This window comes from Fundulus heteroclitus, chromosome 20 (genome assembly GCF_011125445.2).
Source record: "Fundulus heteroclitus isolate FHET01 chromosome 20, MU-UCD_Fhet_4.1, whole genome shotgun sequence".
Classification (NCBI taxonomy): Eukaryota; Metazoa; Chordata; class Actinopteri; order Cyprinodontiformes; family Fundulidae; genus Fundulus; species Fundulus heteroclitus.
Genome location: NC_046380.1, coordinates 9,856,553 through 9,874,717, shown reverse-complemented (window position 1 = coordinate 9,874,717; position 18,165 = coordinate 9,856,553). Strand labels below are relative to the sequence as shown.

At 39.1% G+C, this 18,165-nt stretch overlaps 1 protein-coding gene across 2 annotated transcripts in view; it reads right to left on the bottom strand.

The window, feature by feature from the left end:
- The window catches only part of pacsin1b (protein kinase C and casein kinase substrate in neurons 1b), a 43,851-nt gene that overhangs the window by 24,414 nt on the left and 1,272 nt on the right, over positions 1-18,165 (bottom strand). The window contains exon 1 of one of the 2 annotated variants that reach the window (XM_036152048.1): positions 7,056-7,154. The exons of the other annotated variant lie outside the window; for it this stretch is intronic. The gene's annotated coding sequence lies outside the window, so the exon portion shown is untranslated. Of the gene's footprint in view, positions 1-7,055; positions 7,155-18,165 lie in introns of those variants that run through there. 2 annotated transcript variants of the gene reach the window in all.

Below are 18,165 nucleotides of genomic sequence, written 5' to 3'. Positions count from 1 at the left end.
GGTGTTGAAACGCTTTCGGAAAGGACTGAGCGAAAGTCTGGTTGCCTCCGATTTAAGCCTGTTGGCGTTGGCATCTGGTTAGGACGCCTCCTGGACGCCTCCCTGGTGAGGTGTTCCGGGCACGTCCCACCGGGAGGAGGCCCAGGGGAAGACCCAGGACACGCTGGAGGGACGATGTTTCTTGGCTGGCCTGGGAACACCTTGGGATTCCCCTGAGGAGCTGGCCCAAGTGGCTGGGGAGAGGGACATCTGGACCTCCCTACTAAAGACCCGACCCCGGATAAGCGGAAGAATATGGATGGATGTTGAGATTAAGCTACACAAAAAACACACCAGTCCTGAACAGGATCAGGATGAATTGGAATGGAAGATTCTGTTTTTAAGGTCCAACTACAGTATGTGTTTAACGGGGACCTGCAAACCAACCAAAATATCCACCAGGCCTGCCTGGAATGACTAGGAAAGCGGAACAATGACGGGTCAGCTTGAAACAGCTATCACCTGCAGCACTGCCCAAAAAGCAGCATCATGGGTGTGTTTTTAAGTACAGTATGAAAAGTGAGCTGCATTTTAACAACAGTTAAAACCAAACACTCGATTTAGTTATGCATGAGCTATAAAGGTAGGTCCTGTGCTCTGTTGGTGCCGTTTGTAGAATGTTTGAACTCTAAACTGGTTGAACTGGACTCTGCAACACACTTGCACAGAACCGAACTTCCATTTCGCATCATTATTTTGCACTGCCAACCTTTATAATCCATTTAAACTTAAAAGAACACAACTGAACGTTTACTGCATTTTTGCACCATTATTATTTTGCATTGCCAACATTGAACTTTACAAATGAATGCCTTTTTGCAGCATTATCTTTGCACTACAAACATGGTGGAACATTCTTCTGCACACTATGTTTTTTTTAAACTGCTTTTCTCCTGCACTGGTACATTCTTATCACTGGTGCACTTTAAATTGTAATGTTATTTTATTTCAATTGCAATCACATTAAATTGCCGTAAGCTGTATGCAACGAAATTTCGTTTTTTATGCACTCTGTGCATACAAAATGGTAAGTCTAAGTTTACCGTATATAACGGTGGATATGTCTCTCTTCTATGACTGCTGCATGGTTGCAGGCTTTTGAAACACTTCATATTTTGGTGAAGCTTGGATTGCATATGAAATTCATAATTTTCACAACCTGCCGTTTACTTTTTTTTCACAATAACTGTGCTGTTGTTGAAAAGGAAATACAACCCCAGTCGGTTTCTCCAAAACAGAGATTCACACAGCTAGCATAAAGTTTGCCAGCAAGATAAATATAAACTATTTAAAAGATCTGCTTCATAGTAATTTTTTTTTTTGCATAACTAATAAAAATTAACCATGTTTTAGGGAATGTTGTTCTGTTTTCTTTTAGCTTTCTTGAGGTCACTTTTTTCCCTGATAATTTGTTATCTAGTCTTGTCTTATCAACTTAACCTTCAGGACCTCAGTACAAATGCAAGCAACACACAACACTCTGAAATACACAGAGATCAATTAATGATTTATACCCTTAAGACCATCCTCTCTATCACACACACACACACACACACACACACACACACACACACACACACACACACACACACACACACACACACACATACACACACACACACCGCCATCCTCTTTAGCCCTACTGAACACACACCTCTTGGCTGAATTATTCCTATTGAGCTTCTTCTTTCCCTCAGCACCAACTTTGTGCTGCTTCCCTCATCACATTTAGGGCCTATATTTAGAGTCCCGCACATCAATAATTTGCATTGCTGCGTAAACAGATGGAGGAGATGGCAAAACGGACTGAAACTCCTTAAGGTTTGATGTAGTCTCACGTCACGGACAAGCCACAGATTATAACACAACGAAACGAAACAGACCAGTTACACTTCTCTCACCAAGTATGATTTGGATTTGGTTGAAAGACAAAAGCGCAGCTGGACACCTCATCTGACTAAAAGTAAAACTGCCTGCATGCGGATGAAATGAGGAGGTGAAATGAACCCCCCCCCCCCCCCCCCCCCCCCATTCCAGTGAGTTTTGTCATGCCCTTTCGCTGACATGAAAATGTTTAAGAGGCGATTGTAACCAAAGACAAAATAGAGCTGAGAATCCTTCAAATTATTTAGCAATTCAAGCACGAGAAGGCGGTCAAAGCAGCTGAAAACAGTTTGTCAAAGCAAGGCAGCCGTCCAGCTGAAACTCCTCATCCTCTTTAATATTCATGTCATCAATAATTGACAAACGCGCGATCATGTTTTCACCCTCTACAGCGGCGAAAAGGTACATTAAGTGTCTCGCCGATCAGCAAAAGCAGATACAAGCATAAATATAGAGAGATTCATAGATGCTGATCATTGTATCATAACTGTGCATACCTGCATAAGTGCAGATTGAAGACTCCCTAATGGCAGCTAGGGCGTGTTTTTTTTTTTTTTTTTAGTTCAACCTGTACATCCGCACCTGAACATTTAAATCGTATGGATTGGAATCTCTGAAGCATTCGCACATGATCTAATATTTTAATGATAGCCTGATTGCTATAAAATTCTCACAGTCTACATGTACTCTCACAAAAAAAGTATAGATTAATCAAATAACTGATTACACAAGTGCTCTTCAAGTCATTTCAAAACAATTTCTTTCAAGGAGGCCCCTAATTTTAACTAAAATACTATAATATTTTTATTTTTATTTTTATTTTAATTGTCATATTGATTTGGGATTATAAATGGTTCATTTGAATGATTCTTTTTCCAGAGTGGACGGATCACATCACAAATAACTTACTGAATGTTAACTGGGTGAACGTGTTTGAATTTAACCCTATTCAGTTGCACATTTCATTGACTTTCATTATGCTATTTTGCACAGTATTTTTTTTTTGTTGGGGATTTCCCACTGTTGGACAATAAATTCTATTTCTATTGTATTCTATTCTGTTCAATTTTTTTTAGCTAAGTCTGTTTGTTTTGCCTTAACCACAGGTGTTTTGCTGCCATCAATAAAATTCTGGTATTATTCTGACTGGATATTTGTCCACTTTTCTCTGTGACAATGGTGGCGGTTATTTCATTTGATTGGTTTCCTGCAACAAACTTTTGGATTTTCAGAGACGTTTCCAAAAGCCTAATATCACTCTGCTTTATCTATTCCAATCTAGTTTCATGTGTGTTTGGGATCATTGGCGTGTCTGGACACTCGATGGTGTCTAAGTTTTGATCATCTGAATCAAACTATCCCTCCCAAACAAAAGGATGTTGGTCAATTCAAAGAGGCCAGAGATCTCAAAGACTGTGGTTCACCATGAACTGGTAACAGCTTGAACACCAATGGCACTTTCTACAGTGAATCGTTTTCACATTGTCACAGTGTGAAAGGAATCTAAACACAAACAGAAGCCCTTTTCAAAAACAGACACTTTTGAATTTGAGCTGAAATTTGGAGCTGCTATCATGGACAAGCCACAGGCCCTCTGGAGAAAAAAATATGACAAACCTATCTGGCCACAATAATGAAACGTACGTTTGTAGGAGCTGAGTAGCTTTCAGACACCAGCTGGTAAGCATAGCAGTGAAAGCATCATGCTGCGGGGCTGTTTTGCTGGTGAAGTGCATAAGCAGGACAAATTCTTTAGCCCCAGCAAACAGCGGCTTGATAATTCACACAATTTCAGCTCGACAATGATGAGCAGGTAAACATTCGGCTTTTTGAAAGCCTTGACTTTGTCTATACTAAAATAATTGTGAGGTTATTCCAGGGAATTTGACCCAGTTAACAATAATTCAAATTTGTGCACCCAGTACTTGTTTGAAGAACATTTGAGGAACAGTTCAAATATGTCAATAAAATGCCTAAATATTATGATATTTATGGCTACGATGGATGCATTTAAACGTCTGAATGCAACTGTTTTTAGGGCAAAACAGAAGATTAACTTGTATTTGGCCTTGAATGAAACTTGTCTTCTTGGACAATCCGAAGATTTGTCAGTAAATAATTTGTTGAAACTGAATAAAATAGAGAGCAGGTCAGCTCCTTACTTTAGATAATTATATATATATATATATATATATATATATATATATATATATATATATATATATATATATATATATATATATATGCACTTTTTTCACCGGTATGTAAACAGAGGCTCAGAACCACAGAACTCTTCTGTCCATAGACGTTCTTGCTGCTCTCTGCATCACAGTTTGTGTTGAATAATAACGAATGCTACGCCTCTTTGTTGTTGTCTCTAAAAATTGGTTATGTCTACATGGAGAGTCACTTCAACCTGAAATGCAATTAGCTTATTCAGGTTTACAGTAAAGCATCTAATATGTCGTCTTTCCTGATATATTCCCTGTTACCCTCTGCCATATCCTGCTGCACGCAATGTAGGCAAGGCAAGGCAAGACAAATTTATTTGTATAGCACATTTCAGTACAGAGATGATGCAAAGTGCTTTACATGATTAAAATGTAGGAAAATAAAATAGAATAAAAGCAAGTAGGAATACAATGCAGAAACAAAATAGAACATAGGAGAATATAAACTAAAAGCAAACATTTAAAAAAGTTTGACTACAAAGTTGAACTAATGATGTTTCAGTAAAAACAGTTTAACTAGAACAGTCGAAGGCAATCCTAAACAAATTAGTTCTAAATCTTGATTTGAAAGAACTCAGGCTTTCAGCACTTTTACAGTTTTCTGGAAGTTTGTTCCAGATAAATGGAGCATGGTATCTAAATGCTGCTTCTCCGTGTTTGGTTCTGGTTCTGCAGAGGAGGCTGGAGCCAGAAGACCTGAGTGGTCTGGAGGGTTGATACACTGATAACAAGTCTGTGATGTATTTAGGTGCTAAGCTTTTCAGGGATTTATAGACTAACAGAAGTATTTCAAAGTCTATTCCCTGAGATACAGGGAGCCAGTGTAAGGACTTTAGAACTGGGGTGATGTGCTCTACTTTCTTAGTCTTAGTGAGGACGCCGGCTGCAGCGTTCTGGATCAGCTGCAGCTGTCTGATCCACTTTTTAGGCAGACCTGTGTAATGTAAGAGGAAGAGACCTGTAGGGAAATATGGTGACCACTGAGCGGCATGTAGCCACGCTAGCACCTTTCTCAAAACACTCGGCAGGACCGAGAAACCTTTGAGTCCTATCTGCAACCAAATTATCATATTGGTATAAAACACAAAATGCCTTTAATTTGCAAATCCGTCCCACAACGGTCTGAACATGTTCCAACTTCTCCCTTCTGGTGCTACAGAGCAGTTTACGCCAATGCCAACAGACTGAGGAACAGTTTCTTCCCACAAGCCATCACTGTAATGAACAGCTGATTGCCATTTAATTTTACTGTTGATATTGTCATATTGTGTATGCTGTATGCCAAATCTACCTGCCTCACAAACACAACACTGCATATAATGCTAGTTTGTTCCAGCATTCCCGTTCTCTGCACTCATCAGACTGTGGACGTATATTCTTGTCTGTGTAATGTGAACCTGTGCATCACATCTACCTCCAACATGTGCATAATAATACCAGCAACGCAAGGAGCTCCATGCTCCTTGCATCATTTTCTCAATTTATCCGCTTGTTTATAATGTGTTCGTACATGTTTTCTGTACTGCAGAGTAGGCTGTGTTGGATTTTTTTTTTTTACTGCACTGTTGTATTATTGTATAAGTAAGAACATTGTGAGCATCGTACGTACAATCCAGAGTCAAATTCCTCCTATCTGTACACGTAATTTTGTTTAGTAGTGCTATAACTGTTTATAATATTTACTTTTAGTTTCAATTTTCCCATGTTTTATTTTGTTGCAATTTTTTAAAATTTTATTCCAAGTTGCTTTTATTTTCCTGTTTTAATCATGTAACACACTTTACATTGTCTTTGTACTGAAATGTGCTATGCAAATAAATTTGCCTTGCCTGCAAAAGTCCACATTTTATTCAAGGCACTACTGCTACTAGGGTTGTCAAAAATGATCAGTCTCTTAATGCGATCTAAAATTTAGTGATTCTCACTCATTTGTGATGAAATCCATGTACATTCTCCCAAATAGTCGCAGTTCTTCCCACGGCAGAGCTGCAATAACAGAGACAGTGATGCTCCCTGCAGCCGCTCATCTCAACAACGATCTGCTGCTGGAGGTTTTAACATCGGCTAACATGTTGGGTTCATCCAGAAAAACAACATGACCCTCTTTTATCGACAAGACAAACACAAAAGCACAAGAACTTTTTCTATGATGGAGATGGACAAGAAAAAAGGCAACTCTGAATGAACGCTAAAAGCTAACGGTTTGACACTGGTGTTTGAGAGCAACATAGAAAAGGTGAATTAATCTTCTGTATCTGCAAGCAGGGAAGTAACGGTACCAGTAACCCTGTTGCTGCTTTTGTTGATCACTAAAGAAAATGCTGCAGAATTTATTTGCATAGACCAGATTTTGTATAGAATGATCTTTATTTGCTCCTCGGTAGTAAAATCTATTTGTATCTTCAGCAAGTTAACAGGTAAATGGAAGCAAACAATGGTTAGTTAAACAGAAGCAGTTACAATAAAACATAAGTAGGACTGATTCAAAGACACATCCTTCCACAAAAGATCATGTCCACTCTTTTGTCAAACAAGGAAGCGAGGCTTAAATTTTATATTTCTCTAAACGAGGGCTGGCTTGTCCCATGCTTATTGGATTTTCCATAGTTAACAACGTTACAGTTAAGTTTGTCATATTGCAATTAATCCTATTTTTTGCCGTAAACCAGCTCAAATCCCTGTGCCTCCAAAAAAAAATGCTGCTGCGATATCAAAAATGACCTATCGGTATCAAGTTTGACATTATTGTATAGTGACGACTCTACCTGCTACATACGAGCCAAGATTAAGGCCTTTTAAACCCTCCCTTACTTCAGCCAAATTATTAAATAATTATGTTGTAAATCATGGCTTCCATCAGCGTAACAAATATATCAACACAGATCCAACAAATTACTGAACCTTGGGTGCTGTTCCTGCCCGGTCCCCGACAATGACACTCCCAGAGCTCTGCTCACGAACAAACCCGACACATCGAACAGTCTCGCCTGCCTTTTAAACACTCCCACTACGCAAGAAAGAACTTTGACTTTTCTTTTAGAGGACGCATTAGTCAGTCAATAATCAGCTACCTGGGTAAGAGGGTGGAGACTTTGGACACATGCTGGTCATTCTTTTAAAAAAAAAAAAAAAATGCTGCAGCATTAGGCAGAGGTGATCCGGAAAGTTATGTTTATCGCAGAGATTTAGATGGGCAGGAAGGACGGATGAAGGAGACAGGCCCATGGGTGGTCAGATAAAGCCCACTGTGTGGAGCGCACACAGGGATGAGTCGGCATCAGGCCATCAGTGAGCACATAAAGATCAATACAAATTTCTGACGTGAAGATTAGAAAATCCGAGCTGACCGTTTTGTTTGTTATTTCTGTAGAAATTCCTGAAAGCTAAATGCTTCAATGTGTTTCTGCAACACATTTGGACAACTTAATTTCATCATTTTTTTTTATGTAATGACGGTAAAATGAATTAGATCGGTTGCAGTAATGAGCGCACAAAAAGTCAATAACCACCTGCTGAATCATTGATCAAGATGGCTGCCTCAACCACTTTATGTGATAAAAAAAAAATCGTGTACACACACAGACAGCGGATCTCTTCCCCTCCCAGTGCGCCATCTGTGTATCATCTAATCATGTTTATCTCTCCAGAGCTCACAACGTTTGACCCCACTATCCTATTACCACAGGAAGTAATTTATGGCCAACGACCGACGCTGCAGGTCTCCTTTTTTCACCCCTAGACTGAAAAAGCAATCTCATAATTCAGAGTGTTTTTCTCTGAATTGCAGATTCTTTTTATTGTTTTGGTGAAGCAGTTTAGTTGGAAGCTAAACTAATTTACCAAACCGAATTTGGTAAGCAAACTGAAATGTCTTTTTTTTTTATATGAAGAATACGTGTTAATGGATAAATACAACAAAACTGTTTATCAAAAGTAACTAGATGACGTTCTGCGGTGGAACTAGACAGTTATTTATTGACGTGTGAATGATCTTGAGTCTCGTATCTCAAAAATAAAATCAAACGTCATTGGGTCCCACTAACCCTAGTGACGTTGGCTAAGATCATAAACGATTAACTCTGGTTTGATGGCAGCTGCAAAGCAACAAAACAAATAGTGACTCCAAGAACTCTACCAAAAGGTTCTGGTGACTAAAATCAGACAAAGTCCAGCTTGGTCATCCCTGACCACTAACCAGCATGTCGGAAACACAGAAATGTTCTCGTTTTTCAATCAGTGGCCCACCAGTGTGCTACAACACGCTACAGTGTGGGTTAAAGTTAGCTGAGTGTTTAAAATGAAGTCAGCGGGAACACAGCATTGTAGGTAGACTTTCAAAAAGGAGGATCTATTTTTGACAACATGTCGACACATCTGCGGTTCTTGGAGTCTGTGCGGAGCAAAAGAAAGCAAGACCTTCAGCAGGTAAGAACAAGGCTGAACAGACAACAGTGAGCTGCTCTGTTTTACTATTTTTGCTCTTTCAACCTGTGTCATGAAGGATCAGACAGTTTTTTTTTTTTTCAGAAAATAAAACAGACTTCTCTCTTCCCTTGTAAATTTAAAACAGTCAAAATATTTCACTGGGAAATAAAACTCAACTAGACTTTTGGGTTACTCATGACGTCAACTGGTGTTGGATAGTAATTAACTGCACGTGAATACATTTAAAGAAATCCGTCCTCTACATAGCGTATGCAGATCTCGCTTTCTGAATTGCATTTACTCAGCACTGCAAAGGCTGAACATTTTTTTTGAATCGATACATACTTATGAGGCAGAGCTACATCGGTGCCTTTTGCATCCGTGTTTGTAATCAATGAGTGGTGGAAGAGTGGTGGGGGAATTTGTCGAAGCCTGTTATTTAGCTGCTGGAGTCTAAGTGCGCAAACGCTCTGAGCCCTGAACAACTCTGAGTGGGCCAAAATGGAAGTGACTCATTTACAGACAGCGCAGCTGCTAAAAGCTCCGAGAGGTAAACACTCCCACATTCATGCACACATTAAAGCCTCTGTTGTCGTTCCCATGAATGAAATCTCCTCAGGCTGAAAGATCCTCGTAGAGGAAAGAGCATCGTGATGTAATGAAGGGATTCCAAACCACACGGGTTGTTGTTGAATCAGCCAAGTGACTCAAAAGAATGGCCTTAAATACTCTAAACGCCATATCCTTCCATGTTTATTACAGTTGTAAGTTTTTAGATTAAAAAGCAACATGTTTAGATCTGCCAAACCTGTTGCTGTCTGATTAAAAAATAAAATTCTGCATCTCTTTCATCGGAGTGTCATGAAAACAGCCTCGTCGTGAAGCCACCTCTGTTGCTCTCTGGTAATTCACACAGACCAAACAGAGGAACATAGGCAGCTTAACCCCACATCGTTATGTGCTGCAGGTAAAAAATTAAATGACCTGATCGTTAAATCATGTAAGTCATCATTGGATGAAATCGTGTGCTGCCACTTCCTGCGGTACTTGTTTGAAACTCAAACGTTTTGGTCTGTTGCTGTCTTTGGCTGGCAGATCCTGAAAGCATAGAAAGGGAATAAACTCGACTTTGCCTCAATGTTTTCAGACACCACACTGATGCAGAATATTGTGTATAGGGCATAGCTTAAGTGGTTGACTGTGAAAATGGTTAAAGAGAGACATGGCTATTCAACGCTAAGGTAATCAGGGGTATACACAAATATTATCCCCAATAGTATAAAAATTATATTTTGCATCTCTTGGGGTAGATATGAGACCTATAACTCTTTGGGGCAATACCCAATAACAATGGGAAAGGAAAGGTTACTTAAAACTAGAAGAAACATAGAAGAAAAAACTGTTAATTAAAATAATAGTTAAGGGAATTTCAGTTTTAATGGTAATGAGTTCAAAAGTAATTGTAATTATAATTTTATTAAGGATCCCCACAAACAGCTAGTCTTCCTGGGGTCCACATTAAAAACATACAGTAAAAAGCAGTTACAAATATAAAAAGAAGTACAAAAGAACAAGTAAAATAAAACAGCCAATAAAACAAGAACAGATATAATAAAACAGCCAATAAAACAATGAGTTCAAAAGTTTGCATATTGTTTTGTAAAATACTAAGTAGTCAAAGATAACGGTTGTCTAAGACGCTAAATTGAATTGATCAGTTTACCTCATAAACTCAGAATATTAAGGAAAACAGCTTTGATGAGAGCTCTCGTGGGATGTGTGGTTTTTCTCCATACCTGAGGGATTTCATGAAGGATAATCTATCTGTTCTTAAAGGCCGCCGCAGTGGAAACCGTATGTGAATAAAAAGAAAAAAAGAGAGCAATGCGTCTGTAAAATAAGAAGTGTTGTATGAAGGCGTTTATGAATGAAAAGAGAAAGAAGCATAAAGGTTTTATATGAACATAAAAAACATTGATTTTTTGGTTTATTTGCATTTACCTATTGCCAAACAATCTGTTTAACAGCTTTCAGCTTAAATAGATTTGAGTCATGACTTCCATGGTGTGGTTCAGAGTCAATGGAGCAACACATTTACATTTTCCTTTAGCTGGTAAGTTCATGATTACATTCAAAAGATTATTCAGTATTTAAGGAAACCTCAGTCAGAGATATATTTTAAAGGGGATTTTTGGTGTGTGCGAACATATTTTAAACTACTTTTGAAAACAAATTTTTTTCATTCTGTCGTGAAGCTGAATGATCATTTTGCGAACTTGCATAAAAACCACAGATTTAGTTGCATAAGCAATGACTGTTTCGGCGCAATATCACTGCACAGCGTATACCTCTGCTTATTATTGGGGAAAAAAACACATTTATCTCAAAGCATTTTTTTGAAGTGAGTAGAAGTTGCAACTCACTGAGTCTGTTTTGAAGAACGCACAGCTATAACATTTAAAACTTCACAGAAAACAAAGAAACAAACCAGCTTATTAATAATTATAACAAATGTTTGTAGCTGTAAACTCACCAACTCACGTAGATTACACATTGTCCCTACCTTTGACTAACAGCGTTACTATGTTAACACGAGGCCCTGCTTGATCCCCCTGCTTGGCTGTAAACTTTTCCAGTGACGCTATAAAGCTGATGAACAGAATCCCCAGAGGAGCAAAGACAATCTGCAGCCAATAACCCTTAAGAGCCTCTTCCTGTTCCTCTTTAACAGTGAGATGGTTTCTGTAATGCACCATCTCCAACAAAGATACACCTGAGACTGAGACTGAGACTGAGAGCACGGCTGCTTTTGTTCAGTGATGCCGCAAAAAAAATGTGTCAATGTGTGAGCTGTGTTCCAACATACACTGTTTGAATGTTTTTTTTTTTTTTAAATAACCGTCATGCCATGTTTCACACATTAAGGATCCAATTGGTTTAAAAGAAGCAACAGTTTTTAGTTCTTTTAGACTGATCTATTGTAGTTTGACAAGCTTAAAGGATGAAGTGTACTTTTATTCAACAGAAACAGACAAAAAATGCCATTGTCTGAAAAATCCAAAAATGAGCTCTCTGATTTTGTTTTGAACATTTTCCATTTCAGAGTTTCATTTTTTTGAAGTGTGGTGAATCAGGATCTTACTTATTGTTGTTTATGTTTATGTTGTTTACATTACTTACTGATCTGTCTATTTTTTCTATTCTGTCATTTCCTGTACATTATTCCAGAAACAAGTTATAAACATGACCTATTTCTCGCTAACAGTAAAACGGTGCTATTTTGTTTTTTTTTTACATTTGTAACTCGAAAATATTAAGAAATTTAGATTGAAATACTTGCATAGTCATTAACAACTCTACAGCTGAAACCAGATGTTTACATACACTATATAAAAAGACAAGCTTTTTTTCCTCACTGTCAGACATGAAATCTAAATAACCTTTTCCTGTCTTAAATGCAAAAGCATTTGATGTTTTTGCTGAAACAAAGCAGTTTTTGGCCATATTATTTACCCAGAGAGTTCAACAGCGTTATTTTGGCAACAGTCTACATTCCACCATCAGCTGTTGCTGACACTGCATGCAATGTTATCAGCTCAGTTGTGGATAAGCTACACACGCAACATCCAAATGCTTTTCTGGAAATCCCTGGTGATTTTAATCATGTCTCATTCTGCTACCCTTCCAACTTTTCAACAGTTTGTCACCTGTTCTACAAGAGAAAACAACACTCTGGACGTTTTATGCAGAAGTCAAAGACGCATAACTCTCTAAAGCAAGATCTCCTCCTGGAAAATCAGATCACAATCAGTTTTTCCTCTGTTCAGAATTAAATTTTCTTTTCCAAAGGCAACTGAGGAAGTCCTTAATGGTTGTTTTGAGGCAATAGACTGGGATGCACTCTGCCAGCCGCATGGAGAGGACATCGATGCCATGACTGAGTGCGTGACTGACTATATAAACTTCTGTGTGGACAACACCATCCCCACCAGAACAGTGAGATGCTGAATGAGAAAAAGAGCTTTCCAGAAGGGCGGACAAGGAATTACTGACAAGTATACAGAAGAAACTTGAAGTCGAGATAACAGGAAGCATGGAGGTGTACAGGAAGAAGCTGGAGCAGAACCATATCAGAGATGTGCGGTCAGGGATGAAGAAGATCACCGGCTTCAAGCAGAAGGAGGATCGGATAGATGGAAGTCTGGACAGAACCAATGAGCTGAACCCATTCTTCAACAGGTTCGGTTCAGGAACAAGCTCAGCATCCTTCTCTCCAGTCCGCAGCCTAACAGCCATCACACCCTCCTTTGACACCAAACGTTCCTGTCACACCTCAGATGGTTCATCTTCCACCCCAGCCATGGACCCTTCAGCTGGAGAGACTGAACAGGAACAAGGCTCCAGGTCCAGATTGCGTCCACCCCAGAGTCCTGAAGGCCTGTGCGGAGCATACTACAGCACCTCTTCAATCTCAGTCTGACCAAGGAGAAGGTTCCAGTGCCCTTGGAAGACATCTTGCATAGATCCGATACCGAAGAAAAAACACCCATCATTCTTTAACCTGGTGCCCTGACATCATGAAGGTCCTGGAGAGACTCCTGTTGGCCCACCTGAGTAAGCAAACAAGCAGCCATCAGGACCCCCTGCAAGTTTCCTTATTGCCATGGAGTTGGAGTGGAAACCCACTGTCATTTAGACAAGGCAGACAGCCCTGTGAGGATCATGTTAGATTTCTCTAGTGCTGTATAGCCCACCTCTCATCACACTGACCTCTCCAGTAAGCAGTAACGGTGATCGTCCAAAAACAGTTCAGTGAAAAAAATTGTACCAGGAAACATGGAATCCCTGTGTTAATGAATGAAAGCTTGGATTATATACACACTGTTTCATTTTGATAATGTTTCTTTTGCAAAAAGAGATTTAATGAAGATGTGGTGCTTTTTGCTGGCAATTTGAATTAAAACTTTGAATTAAGCTCGCTATAAGTTTGACTTGTGCTGCCCTGAGGATCTGGCTGTGCTCAAATAGATTCACCTTCATATTACTGAAAACTCAAAGGTCTATACTGTCAGCTAAACAAATAAAAACAGGTCTCATATGAACAGATACGATAAAGGATGCAGACCTTCAGGGGAAATCAGCCTCTCACGCCCCCATCATCTCAGGCAAATTTGGGGCCTTGCCCACCAGAATCTCCCATCTCAGCCTGAGCTGCTGCACAAGTTCAATTTTAAATTCAAATAATCAATGGAAACCATGGGAAATAAGCAACCCATGGTAGGTTTTTTTGAAATATCTACAAAAGCCACCCATTTGGACTGCATCAGAACATTTTTAATGTATGGGGATTTTCAGAGCCAGTGAGACACAACAGAAATTGTATTGATTCGAAGCCAGACAGAGACAGGAAAACCTTTAATGTCTAAATCAGGGAATAAAGGGAGAGGGAAAAAAAACAGAGTAAGCTATCCGGACTGATTCCTTTCAATCATCTAACAATGGCTGAGAACAAAAAGCGCCAGATGTGATGTGCCCAGCTTGTAAATACAAATGAAAGCGGCTTGCAAACTGTTGTGTCTAAACCCACTGGGACCGGCATATCCATAATTATTTATACAGGGAAGGACAGAGCTAAAAGACAAGTTAAGGTTTGTTCTAATTTATCCCCTTAGCAGTGGCACTTCATCTGTCATCCACACTAAGGAGGAGTGGAATTAAATGCTACAAATCAAATGAGTGTCCCTAATTTGTCAAATGGGTTAATCCACTTAGGCGCTCACATAAAATCCCTCACGACTAAGGAGAAAATGAACCCCACTGGGGAATCTGCCTTTCAAACAAACAGAAAATCCAAGATATACCTCTAGCGGCTCTGGATTAAACCAGCTCACCCTCTAATCAGTTTGTTTTACTGGGAGTTTAGTGAGTTTAGGAATGAGTTGGAATAATATTCCCACAATGAAGAAGAGTAGAAAAGACGGAATATTGCTACCACTCTTACTTTATGCAATAAACTGACTGCAAATTTCTATTTTTTTGATGAAAACAGATTTTTTGTTGTTGTTGCATTTCTACTGCTTGCGTACACTACAACGGTGGATGTGACGCCAGGGTTGCCAGATCTGACTGACAGTTTACAGCCCAGACACAACGTAAAACCCCTCACCACCACCACAACACCACAAATCTCTACCCAAATTCAAAATCACAATCAGCTTTATTTGCCAGGTATGTGTACACAAACGAGGAATTTGACCCTGGATTGCACAGTTCTCGCGATGTGCTTACTTATGCAATATTACACTGCAAAAACAGATCTAAAAATAAGTACAATATTCTTAAAGTTAGTGTATTTACCCTGGCTTTGAGCAGGTAAATAAGATTGTCTGAAAATGGAATGAGTATTTTGACCCCTAAAATAAGATAATTAGACATCCTGCACTTCAAATAAGACGATGGAGATGAGTTGTTCTTATTTTAAGTGCAAAAATCTTGTTCCATTGGCAGATCATCTTATTTACCTGCTCAAATCAAGGACAGATACACTCATTTTGAGAAGATTTGACTTATTTCTAGTTCAGTTTTTGCAGTGTACTATAATAGTCTGCAGTATAGAAAAGACGTATATGAACACATTATAAAGAAGCGGGCAAATTGAGACAATAATTTGCAACTCGTGTTAAAGAAAAGCGACAAACGGCAAGCAAACAGCTGCACTAAAAGAAAGAAAAAAGCTCACACAGACAGGCTCCCCACAAAGTATGCAATCAGGTAACAAAATAACCACGTCGTCATAGCAACCCAAAAAAGGTTATCCATTACCAACATGAATTATAAATTCAACCGGCTGTAAAATTATGTTTCTCTCTGTCTCACACACATGCAAGCGCGCACACAGTGTGTTAATTAATGTAAGTTATCTTTCACACACAGAAATAAAAAGTTTTTAAGTTGATCAGCCAAACACAAGTTGATGTGAGCACCCAGACCCCCGTTTGGACCCCCGTGCTGCAGGGTGTTTGTTTCTTTTGGCTTGTCCATTTGGATATCACAGCTAACTGTGATACCTCACTGCCAGACCTACAGTGAAGCAAAGGCTGCTAACTGTGTGTCTTTTACATTAGATTTTACTGCACTACAACTCACTTTATTTAGATTGCTTATCATTTTCATTCCTCTCTTGTTTGGATACGTATGCCCACATCAGCAGGGATAATAATAACCATCATCTTTGTTGTCATTGCAACAAACAACATTCCAGTGAAATTTGTCCATTATATTACTTAACAGCCTACGGTAAGGGAGTGGAATAAGTCTGCTTTAGCGTCAAAAGAATGTCAATGCTGATGTTTTTTTCCCCTAAAACATGCTGGTGAATGAAAGCAGAGACTGTCCACTTCGGTTAACATTGCTGCTATTTTTGCATCCTTAAATTACTCAAATTCGGTATACTTAGATATTAATGTGATACGGTGAGTTGCAAATGCTTTCTCTGTGGCTACAGAAATGTATTCGGCAGATGGGATTCATAACAACATTTTGTGAATGGTTTGGTTACATAGGCAGTGTTTCTAAACAGGCATCGACACAGCCACCTGCCTTTATACACCTCGTGTTGCACATCCATTTCAACCAGTAGATCTTACTACCAGTTAATTGATTACATTGACAACAGCAATTAGGTCAGTCACATTTAGCATAGAAACAATAAAGTGACCTTACGTCCTGATGGATCTCAATAATCCAGGTAGTAATAAAAAATTGAGTAGGTCCTCTTTGTTGATCTTAAGTTTGTGCAGTTGGGCTACATCTATTGGCCCCTCTTAAACTTAGAAATGTTGATATATATTTTTTGTGGCAACTAGTTCTTTCAAATAATGAAATTGCACTTGTTTTTCTGTTTTATTACACTTGCAACAAGTTTTGAAGTCATCCTCTGGAACAGGGGCAATCTACGATCTTTGCTCCAGATTAGGGTCCTATTCAGGACTGGATGTTTTTGAAGTTTCCCCTTTTCAACATAATGCTGTCTCTCAATGTCGAGTCAGACCTCAACAGAAAAGGCCTTCAGGCCAATGCACCTAAGTGTTGCTTAGTTGAACTCTTAACCCCATTCTGGGCGTTTACCCCTGACACTTAATCAATGAATATCACTGATTGATGATGTCAAGTTCAACAGACTCCACATTTCAACATAAATCACAAATTAATTAATTAGTGCAAGGCCAGTGTGTATAAAAGAAGCCTGGTTGGGCCGATCCTGGTCCAGTCTGGCTAAACTGAAAACAGCATGATTTGAAAACGGTTTAAAGAGAGGAATAATTTAGAAGAGAACATCCAGGCCTCAGTTGCCGTACACAGAAGGAAAAAACGAGGTATGTCCAAATACAGGGATGGATTCTGCCTGTGTGGAGAAGCCCTGGAGCACCCACAGTATAACGGCAATCAGTAGAAATCAGTTTCAAAAATCTGTTATTTTTTTACACACGCAAAAGACAACAGATGCTGATTAGCTTGAGAGCCATTGTGGTGGTTTTATTGTTTAACGTAACCTGAAGCAACAGTTCAACCTTGTCGTCTTCCCATGTAAACATTTGAGTCCCTTTGATTCTGGAAATTTATTTGGTGGCGATGCCTTATTGAGAATGCATGTATTTTAATTGCATGCATGGGTTGCACAGTTGTGCAGTTGGTAGCACTGTTGCCTTCCCACAAGAAGGACATGGGTTCCAATCCTAGCCTGGGTCTCTCTGCGTCTTCAATATTATGACTGACAGGTTGGTCTTTCTAAATTAAATGGCCAAAACTCCAATTGAATATACTGCATGGATCAGCAGGTAGAGAAAATGGATGGATGGATGTTTATACGCACGCACATGTCTGCTAGTGTCGTGGCAGGGAAATTACACACCGTTTGTGGAGTTTCTCTTAGTGTTGTGCACGGAAATTGCCCTTCAATGCTGTCATGTAGTTGTGTTGAAATAAACAGAAAAACAATCCCGTCTCTAATAGATCCACGGCATGTGCACAGGGCCCTATTTACTCACTTCAGTAAATCCCCTGATAGACATCATCCCAGCTGGAAGTTAGTTTGTTTGCAGACCCGTAAAAAGGTTTCTTGATGTTTCAAAATGTATTACTAAATCTGTAAACTCTTCAGTAAAATGAGCCAGGATAAACACAGGAAACAAAACAGATTCAAACCGCCATATTAAAAGCTTGACGTTTTTTTTGTAACAATAAAAAATACCAAGCTTGGCAAATGCTTTAAAGGATGTTTAAATTATTGTACAATAACTGCTCATTTAAGCACAGCTGAAAATTATTTACAAAAGCCATTAAACATTTTTCCTCCCTGCATTACACGCCAATACAACGAAACTCAGTGATTACTCCAAAGATGGAAACATAGGTTGACAAAAGGCACTTGGGCTGATAATCATTTTTCCACTAGGGTAAGCAACGTGAAAGATAATAGTACAAAACTCGGCTGTAAAGCTACAGATAAGCACAAAGACCCTAAAAGGGCTTAGAAAGGTTGAAAGTTTAAATATCAAGCAGATCAGATGTTAATACGTACTGAGCA